The 10,444-nt window shown below is 41.9% G+C and overlaps 1 protein-coding gene across 5 annotated transcripts in view; it reads left to right on the top strand.

Moving 5' to 3' along the window:
• The window catches only part of mys (position-specific antigen beta subunit myospheroid), a gene marked incomplete at its 3' end in the record, with an annotated part of 123,672 nt that overhangs the window by 63,672 nt on the left and 49,556 nt on the right, over nucleotides 1-10,444 (top strand).

The following is a 10,444-nucleotide window of genomic DNA, read 5'->3' as shown; positions in this document are numbered from 1 at the left end:
TGTTAATGATTTATTTTCCAAGGATGTTTGGGTACACGGAGTAAGCATGGTTTGGGGGAGTCACGTGACGTTAGCATGGTGTGTAGAGGCTGGCGTCGGAGATGCTGTGTATTTAAGATAAGTTTGTAGTTGTACACTCATTTTGTTTATCCAACTCAAGCCATAGGCTCTCATATGGCTTACCTGTATGTTCACCCAGGCTCTGACATGGTCAGGGTGCTGTGGGAGGAGTGAGGAAATAAGAAATGAGGTGTGGAGTAGAGTGGGCCTGACGCTGACGAGGCATAGTGGTTATGGTGGCTGGATCTCCAGCCAGCTGTGGTTTGTGTACCCTCATTTGGGCGTTTAGGATTAAGGTTTTTCTGTTATGTTATGTTATGGTGACTAAATAGATATATTTTCCTAATTGGGATTTTTGCCTAACCCTCTGTTACCCAACCCCTTTAAGTACACATACCAGTTTAGCGCTTTCTGTTTTGACTGGGATAGCCCTGGGTGGCCGGTTTGGGCTAGTATGTGTGTAACTTTTACCTTTGCCCTTAGACCAGGCTCAAGCCCCCAGCTATCCCACATTTTTGCGTAACAATGGGGGACCTCTGCGAGAATCAGGAGAGCACAGGACAGGGGAAAATATCAGGCCCCCAAAAACAATGGGTGGATAGGCACATAAATCTTGTTGGTGGGACTGCGGCCGTAAAACTCTGGAGTCATCACTGAAGACCCCCAAAAGGTGGACCTCCCAGGCCGTCACCTACATGTCATTCCAAGGACCCTGGAGTCACCCCGGCGGTGATCCAAAAAGGAAAAATTGAAAAAGAGTCCTGGAGAACCAAAACACCTCGGATCAAAAGACATGACCCAAACAGTGGAGGGCATCACCGCCAGCCCCACAATTCACTAAAACGTTAGGTCCAACAGTCCCTATACCAACATAAAACAGAGGCGAGGCATTCCAGCCAACACCTAAAAAACGTAACATACCTTACCTAGGCATGGCCTTTGATGTGACTACCCCCCTAAATACACACACACTAGGGAATCCTGATACCTCCAGCTCCAGCTCAACCTGCCCTTCTCCTTTGGGTGGTCCAGGGTTCCATCTACTCGTCTACTGCAAACCACTGCAAAATAAGAGTAGATAAGTGATCTGTACACTACATCATGCACTTTAAACACAAGACAAGGTATTAGCAACCACATTCTTCGCTCCCTTCACATAATGAATCACAAGATTAAGAAGTTTGAGAAACAAGGCCCACCTTGTAAGTCTCTGATTGTGGTGCCTCATTAAGTGAAGGAAACGTAAAGGAATATGGTCACTATACACAGTTATAGGGTGAACTGATGAAGATATGTGCACCTCAAAATGTTGCACTGCCAACACTAAAGCAAGAGCCTCCTTTTCTATGGAGGTATAACTTCTTTGATGCCTGCTACTTTTTGCTGAGAAGCAGCCGAGTGGCATTACTTCTCCTGCTCTACCCTTCAACAAGACTGACCCAACCTCTATCATTTTGCAAAACCCGGGGTGGGTAACTCAGGATTACACATAAAAGATCTTGAGGGTTAATGGCATACAAAAGGTACATGCACAGAGATATTAAAGTTACAAATACGGGTGTGTCCTTGGCACACATGGTCATGGGAAACATGACCCACCCACTGTTCATTCACACAATTTGCATGTAGTTCATAAAGAGGAGACAAAACCTTATTTTTTAACTGTACCTGGCAGCAGTCAGTGCACGTTTTCAAGGTATCACCTAGTGTGAGACCAGTAAAAGACAACGTCCACCGACTCTCACTGGATACAAACACAGTCTCTAGAAATAAACACTTCACTTCCTTCAGGGAACCTATTTCACCCTAGCTTACATCATGCCAGGCCTGCTGACATTTCACAAATTCAGAAATCTCTGCCTCATGGGGTTTAACATGGCCCCATTTTTCAGCATCCCAAAACTCTTTCACTAAGGTGCACCATGGCTGAGCCAACACTTCAACCAGTCTTTCAGAAGATCCAAATCTTCCACAATCGCTTACAATTTTCCTGCTTACATTATCTTTCTCAGGGACTTTATCCATCATCATTTTGAAGTCACCACACAGTTCCATCATAGCCTTCCCAGGACCCGGCTCCAATGCCAATCCCATCTCTCCAGCTTCCAGAATGTGTAGCACCACCTCATAGTCCCACGTCATCCTGGGCGGACTGGCAGACTGGTGCACTAGTGCCATCGACCTCATCTTAGCCAAGAATTTTCTGAAACCGAGAAAAAACACCGCTGGGGAAACATCACCATCCTCACGTAGCACATGACTTAATGATTCCAGAGCGCTTCCCCACACAGTAATGAAAGGGAGGGGAATTCCCTCCTCCCAGTCCTTCTGGTACTGGGGAAAACAAACATGCATTGCCCTGAGAGACTGGGAAAACCATGGAGCTTTTCTTTGACTCCTAGGATGATATACATTGGTAAATTTAACCTCAAGTAGGCCTCTCAAAACTACATGACATTTCATAAAATATGACTTCTGGGTGATTTGTGCAAAGCCTAAGAGACAAAAATGTTTCACCAGAAATCTCAAAACCACACACACAAAATTAATCAGAAAGGGTATAGACTCTGGTAACCTGTTAGAAAAGGAATTTATTAATAAACACTGATTATTTAGCTCTCCCGTCTTAACACTGAAATGCCGTTCCTTCAGAATCTGTAAAAAAACTGACAGACACTTTAATAGTTCTGCCGCAGCCACGTAAGCACAGGTCCTCTTAAAAAGTGTCTTGCTCATTTGATCAACTCTGCAAAATAAACACTTGGTAAATTTGGGAACCACATCCTCCGCGACAGCGTTCCGGAGGTCACAACCTTCCTGGGCCTCACTCAGCTGCTGCAGAGTCAGGGGATTTTTTCCCACATCAGCCCCAAGACCACTTCTCCAACCGAGTTTCGGTTGAGCTGGTTCATCACTGCTCAGAGTCTCCTGCAGGTCAGACTCAATGAACAGGCTCCCCATGCCCAAACCATCACCACAGTGTGCAGAAGGGTCACAGGGAGGCACAGCTCCTGCCTTGTTCCCCTGTTTAGTCCGAAAGCACATTGAAAATTTTTCAGGTACCGTTGCTCCAATTGGGTCATTACCACCTTGTAAAGCAGGGTCCTGCAAAACCAAACATTCCTCACTTTTGAGGAGTCCCACAACGTTGTTGCCTAGTAGAAGGTCAACTCCTGCAAAAGGTACATCTTCTGCAATACCTACAGGTAGGTACCCAGACTGGTACGCAGACTCTACCCATAACCTGTGCACTGGAGTCCTGACAGGGACTCCAGTTATCCCTTTAAGAAAAATGTCCAATCCAGTGTAGGTGTCATCCGACACTGGCAATACACCCCTGCGAAGCAAGGTGTATGTGCTACAAGTGTCCCTCAAAGACATAACACCCGTGACCCTACCTTCATTTTGGTGTAAGGCCACAGTAGACTTACTTGAATAGACCTTCATCCGAGGGTCAAAGACAGCTGGTCTTCTTTGGATACCTTGGGGCAAGACTGCAATGCAAGCCACATCATGTGTAATCGGTGTATTTACTGGAGAAGCATCTGCCGCAGCCTGGTCCCTAAGCATCTTTCGACAATATGGCTGCAGGTGGCCCTGTTTATTGCAATATGTACAGTGATAAGGTTTAAAGGCCCCCTGCCCATTTGACCTAGGTTGGATCCCTTGGTTCTGGGGAACTGGGCTCGTCCCACCTGTTCCTTGTAGTCCTGGACCTGTGACAGCTGACTTAAAACCTCCTCGAGTGGGTACTGGTAAATTAGGGTTATAAAAACTCTTGTGGTTATTAGGCTGATAGATGGGTGGCTTAAACTTCTGAAATTTCTTATTCCTGTTGGTGGGTGGAGAAAATTTACCATTATTAGTATGTGGGGTGTGGCAACTACTACCAAATTTTTGGTTAGCTAAAAATCTGTCACCCAGCTCTAAAGCATTATTAAAATCATCAAGATCCTTCTCCTCAAGATATGCCTGAAGGTCAGAAGGAACATTTCCCAAAAGATCCTCTAACAAAATTAAGGTAATTACTCCTTCATAATTGCCTACCACCCCCTTTGAGCGACACCACCTATTTAGAAGTGACATCTTCTCCTTACCATATTCCACCAAAGACTGCCCTGACCGAAACTTTAGTCCTCTGAATTTCTGCCGGTACCTTTCCGGCAACATTTGATAAGCCAGTAAAACTACCTCTTTTAGCTTATGATAATCAGAAAAGGCAGATCCTTCTAAAGAACTAATAGCCTGTAACCCTTTATCAACTACAGTGGACCCCCGGTTAACGATATTTTTTCATTCCAGAAGTATGTTCAGGTGCCAGTACTGACCGAATTTGTTCCCATAAGGAATATTGTGAAGTAGATTAGTCAATTTCAGACCCCCAAACATACACGTACAAACGCACTTACATAAATACACTTACATAATTGGTCGCATTGGGAGGTGATCGTTATGCGGGGGTCCACTGTAATTGGGTTCTTGCTAATGTCGCCCATTCCTTTTCCGGCCAAACTTGGGATTTGGCCGTACTTTCAAATAACAGAAAAAACTGGTCTGGGTCTTTCTCTAGGAATTTGGGCACAAATTTTATGGCTTTATCCAAATGAAAAACATCTACCCTTGTGTCTGTGTCTGGGTGAGAAGCAAGCTGCCTCTCTTTAGCTCTTTCTTGAGCCCTAAGCTCCTCTAAGGCTCTCTGTTCCTGGATCTTTGTACGCTCAATCCTTAACCGTTCCTTTTCTTCTGCAACTAGGGTTAATTTCATTTGTAAAATTACTACAGGAGGGCCCCACTTATACAGCTGGTTAGGTTCCAGGCTACCGCCGTAAAGCGGAAACCGCCGTAAAGTGGAACACCCTTTTTTTCCACTTACAAATGCATACAAACACTAGATAACAAGTTTACACTAACATATATTAAGTTAGCAATAGAACCAGGCATCAAAAAACAATAAAAAAGTACAATACACACATAGTGCACTCATTACTTACCTTAAAATATTTATAGTCTTAATCTAGGGTGAGACAAGTAGTATTTATTGTAAGAAATCAAGTGTGGTACGTATGGTAATAGCCAGGCTACCTTACCAGGCCACCCCACCCACACATACTATTCTATGATATTTAAGCATCCCAGAGCGATAAAATGTATATACAGTTCACTCATTACTTACCTTAAAATATAGGGTGAGATGTGCGTGGATGTAGTGCGGATGACAAGAAACAGATGATTGCTGATGTTATGAATGAAAAGAAGTTGGATGTCCTGGCCCTAAGCGAAACAAAGCTGAAGGGGGTAGGAGAGTTTCAGTGGGGGGAAATAAATGGGATTAAATCTGGAGTATCTGAGAGAGTTAGAGCAAAGGAAGGGGTAGCAGTAATGTTAAATGATCAGTTATGGAAGGAGAAAAGAGAATATGAATGTGTAAATTCAAGAATTATGTGGATTAAAGTAAAGGTTGGATGCGAGAAGTGGGTCATAATAAGCGTGTATGCACCTGGAGAAGAGAGGAATGCAGAGGAGAGAGAGAGATTTTGGGAGATGTTAAGTGAATGTATAGGAGCCTTTGAACCAAGTGAGAGAGTAATTGTGGTAGGGGACTTGAATGCTAAAGTAGGAGAAACTTTTAGAGAGGGTGTGGTAGGTAAGTTTGGGGTGCCAGGTGTAAATGATAATGGGAGCCCTTTGATTGAACTTTGTATAGAAAGGGGTTTAGTTATAGGTAATACATATTTTAAGAAAAAGAGGATAAATAAGTATACACGATATGATGTAGGGCGAAATGACAGTAGTTTGTTGGATTATGTATTGGTAGATAAAAGACTGTTGAGTAGACTTCAGGATGTACATGTTTATAGAGGGGCCACAGATATATCAGATCACTTTCTAGTTGTAGCTACACTGAGAGTAAAAGGTAGATGGGATACAAGGAGAATAGAAGCATCAGGGAAGAGAGAGGTAAAGGTTTATAAACTAAAAGAGGAGGCAGTTAGGGTAAGATATAAACAGCTATTGGAGGATAGATGGGCTAATGAGAGCATAGGCAATGGGGTCGAAGAGGTATGGGGTAGGTTTAAAAATGTAGTGTTAGAGTGTTCAGCAGAAGTTTGTGGTTACAGGAAAGTGGGTGCAGGAGGGAAGAGGAGCGATTGGTGGAATGATGATGTAAAGAGAGTAGTAAGGGAGAAAAAGTTAGCATATGAGAAATTTTTACAAAGTAGAAGTGATGCAAGGAGGGAAGAGTATATGGAGAAAAAGAGAGAAGTTAAGAGAGTGGTGAAGCAATGTAAAAAGAGAGCAAATGAGAGAGTGGGTGAGATGTTATCAACAAATTTTGTTGAAAATAAGAAAAAGTTTTGGAGTGAGATTAACAAGTTAAGAAAGCCTAGAGAACAAATGGATTTGTCTGTTAAAAATAGGAGAGGAGAGTTATTAAATGGAGAGTTAGAGGTATTGGGAAGATGGAAGGAATATTTTGAGGAATTGTTAAATGTTGATGAAGATAGGGAAGCTGTGATTTCGTGTATAGGGCAAGGAGGAATAACATCTTGTAGGAGTGAGGAAGAGCCAGTTGTGAGTGTGGGGGAAGTTCGTGAGGCAGTAGGTAAAATGAAAGGGGGTAAGGCAGCCGGGATTGATGGGATAAAGATAGAAATGTTAAAAGCAGGTGGGGATGTAGTTTTGGAGTGGTTGGTGCAATTATTTAATAAATGTATGGAAGAGGGTAAGGTACCTAGGGATTGGCAGAGAGCATGCATAGTTCCTTTGTATAAAGGCAAAGGGGATAAAAGAGAGTGCAAAAATTATAGGGGGATAAGTCTGTTGAGTGTACCTGGTAAAGTGTATGGTAGAGTTATAATTGAAAGAATTAAGAGTAAGACGGAGAATAGGATAGCAGATGAACAAGGAGGCTTTAGGAAAGGTAGGGGGTGTGTGGACCAGGTGTTTACAGTGAAACATATAAGTGAACAGTATTTAGATAAGGCTAAAGAGGTCTTTGTGGCATTTATGGATTTGGAAAAGGCGTATGACAGGGTGGATAGGGGGGCAATGTGGCAGATGTTGCAAGTGTATGGTGTAGGAGGTAGGTTACTGAAAGCAGTGAAGAGTTTTTACGAGGATAGTGAGGCTCAAGTTAGAGTATGTAGGAAAGAGGGAAATTTTTTCCCAGTAAAAGTAGGCCTTAGACAAGGATGTGTGATGTCACCGTGGTTGTTTAATATATTTATAGATGGGGTTGTAAGAGAAGTAAATGCGAGGGTCTTGGCAAGAGGCGTGGAGTTAAAAGATAAAGAATCACACACAAAGTGGGAGTTGTCACAGCTGCTCTTTGCTGATGACACTGTGCTCTTGGGAGATTCTGAAGAGAAGTTGCAGAGATTGGTGGATGAATTTGGTAGGGTGTGCAAAAGAAGAAAATTAAAGGTGAATACAGGAAAGAGTAAGGTTATGAGGATAACAAAAAGATTAGGTGATGAAAGATTGAATATCAGATTGGAGGGAGAGAGTATGGAGGAGGTGAACGTATTCAGATATTTGGGAGTGGACGTGTCAGCGGATGGGTCTATGAAAGATGAGGTGAATCATAGAATTGATGAGGGAAAAAGAGTGAGTGGTGCACTTAGGAGTCTGTGGAGACAAAGAACTTTGTCCTTGGAGGCAAAGAGGGGAATGTATGAGAGTATAGTTTTACCAACGCTCTTATATGGGTGTGAAGCGTGGGTGATGAATGTTGCAGCGAGGAGAAGGCTGGAGGCAGTGGAGATGTCATGTCTGAGGGCAATGTGTGGTGTGAATATAATGCAGAGAATTCGTAGTTTGGAAGTTAGGAGGAGGTGTGGGATTACCAAAACTGTTGTCCAGAGGGCTGAGGAAGGGTTGTTGAGGTGGTTCGGACATGTAGAGAGAATGGAGCGAAACAGAATGACTTCAAGAGTGTATCAGTCTGTAGTGGAAGGAAGGCGGGGTAGGGGTCGGCCTAGGAAGGGTTGGAGGGAGGGGGTAAAGGAGGTTTTGTGTGCGAGGGGCTTGGACTTCCAGCAGGCATGCGTGAGCGTGTTTGATAGGAGTGAATGGAGACAAATGGTTTTTAATACTTGACGTGCTGTTGGAGTGTGAGCAAAGTAACATTTATGAAGGGATTCAGGGAAACCGGCAGGCCGGACTTGAGTCCTGGAGATGGGAAGTACAGTGCCTGCACTCTGAAGGAGGGGTGTTAATGTTGCAGTTTAAAAACTGTAGTGTAAAGCACCCTTCTGGCAAGACAGTGATGGAGTGAATGATGGTGAAAGTTTTTCTTTTTCGGGCCACCCTGCCTTGGTGGGAATCGGCCGGTGTGATAATAATAAAATATGAGTAGTATTTATTGTAAAAAATCAAGTGTGGTATGTATGGTAGTCACCCGGGCTACCATACCAGGCCAACCCACCTACACATAATATTCTATTACATTTAAGCATCCCAGAGTGATAAAATGTATATACAGTTCACTCATTACTTACCTTAAAATATTTGTAGTCTTAATATAGGGTCAGGAGTAAGTAAATGAGATAAAACGAATAAATGAGAGAGAGAAAGAATGAGTGCATGAGAGAGTACAGGCGCAGAGTTATGTAAACAAACCAGGCGAAGGTAAGTTTTGTAAACAAAGTGTACACGTCTGGTTTGTGTACAAGTTACATTGTGTACAGGTTGTCTCTACATTGATACGGTAGAATAAATAAAGAAGAACACTCCCATTCTCATGTAACATCATTTTGAGAAGAAATGATGCTCTGAGTGAAGGCAATGGAAATAAGTCACTCTGACTTTTTTGGGTTATCTTAGGTTCTCTACACATATGTTGTTATGTATGATAATCTATGTAACTGTATTTGTGTAAACCTGAATAAACTTACTTACATATATACGAAAGGAATAATTTTCTACAGTTACCCCCAGTAACACATTTTCTCTTATGTTAGATTAGAGAAAATATTATTCTTGGCGTCACTTGTACAAGTTATCTGGCTACCACATCTCATGTTTATGTTTATTTATTCTATTGTGGGGTGTATTTATCATCTTTTTATGTTATGTATCGTGTTTATTATATAATTTTGAAAAAATATCATAGATGGATTAATGAAAATGTGTATTTAACGTAATATACGACATTTAAATGAGACTCGATGATTATTATAATCATTACTAATATGACGTCTGGAGACATAAGACACTCTTACTGATTTTAATGTGTACCTGCATGCCAGCACAGTATGTAAGTTTATTTAAGTACAGGTATACATAAGTATAATTATCAGAGTATATATAAAATATGAAATAACTTTTAAAAACATTTGAAATTTTGGAGTTTCCAGACAAAATGGAGAGACTTAGTGCTTACTGAGCTCACGAAGAATGTAAACAAACAGGGTGGGGCGCGGTGACCGTATTAGAAAGTCAGGTGGGGGGAGCCGTATAGCGAGTTTTGGTCATAATTTGAAATGACCGTATTAGCAGAACGCCGTAAAGTGAAACGCCATAAAGCGGGGCCCTCCTGTACTTCCTTATCCAGGTCCCTATCATGGGGATTTGATTCAATGTCACCTTCCAAATGCATGTCATCCTCAGAGTTTTTACCAGTCTCAGCCATTTTGGGAAATAATAGCACCAAATCTTACTACCAGCCACAGAACTTACTGATATAAAATAATAAAGCACACAGCAAGGTACATATACTGAAGTAGTATATTCACAAGGAGTTGTCATGTGACTCCCTCAAATTAAACAGCATTGCACACAAAAAGAAAACCCTGGCAGAAAAAAAAAATAAGAGCTACTGCACCTGCAAAGGTAAATTATTCCCAGAAATTTAGGTGAGCATAACCCCCAAAAAATCAGCAAGATTGTACCTGCAAGGGTAAATTATGCACAAAATATCATGTATTAATAACACCCTAAAAATCAACAATATGGCACAGAAAGGTAAATGATTTATAGAGTATTAATTAATAATAACACCCTAAAACCAGCAATATTATACAGAAAGGTAAATTATGAGGTGGATATTGGAAAGCCAGTGGAACTAATTGACAAGGACAGTAATAAGTTTAGTGGAATAACAGAAAGGAGCAGGAAGGGTAAAGAGAGTGGAGGGTCATTAAAAATTTATTACACAAATAGTCGCAGTGCTAGGAATAAGATGGACGAGTTGAGACTAGTTGCTAGTGCAGGTAACATAGATATATTTGCCATTACTGAGACGTGGTTTAATTCAAAAAGTCGGGACATGCCTGCAGAATGTCACATTCAGGGTTTTAAATTATTCCAAGTAGATAGAAGTATCGGGAAGGGGGGTGGGGTGGCATTGTATGTCCGAGATCGCTTGAACTGTTGCATAAAA

This window comes from Cherax quadricarinatus, chromosome 81 (genome assembly GCF_038502225.1).
Source record: "Cherax quadricarinatus isolate ZL_2023a chromosome 81, ASM3850222v1, whole genome shotgun sequence".
Lineage (NCBI taxonomy): Eukaryota > Metazoa > Arthropoda > Malacostraca > Decapoda > Parastacidae > Cherax > Cherax quadricarinatus.
Note: the sequence above shows the minus strand (reverse complement) of the source record. Positions and strands in the feature narration are given on the sequence as shown.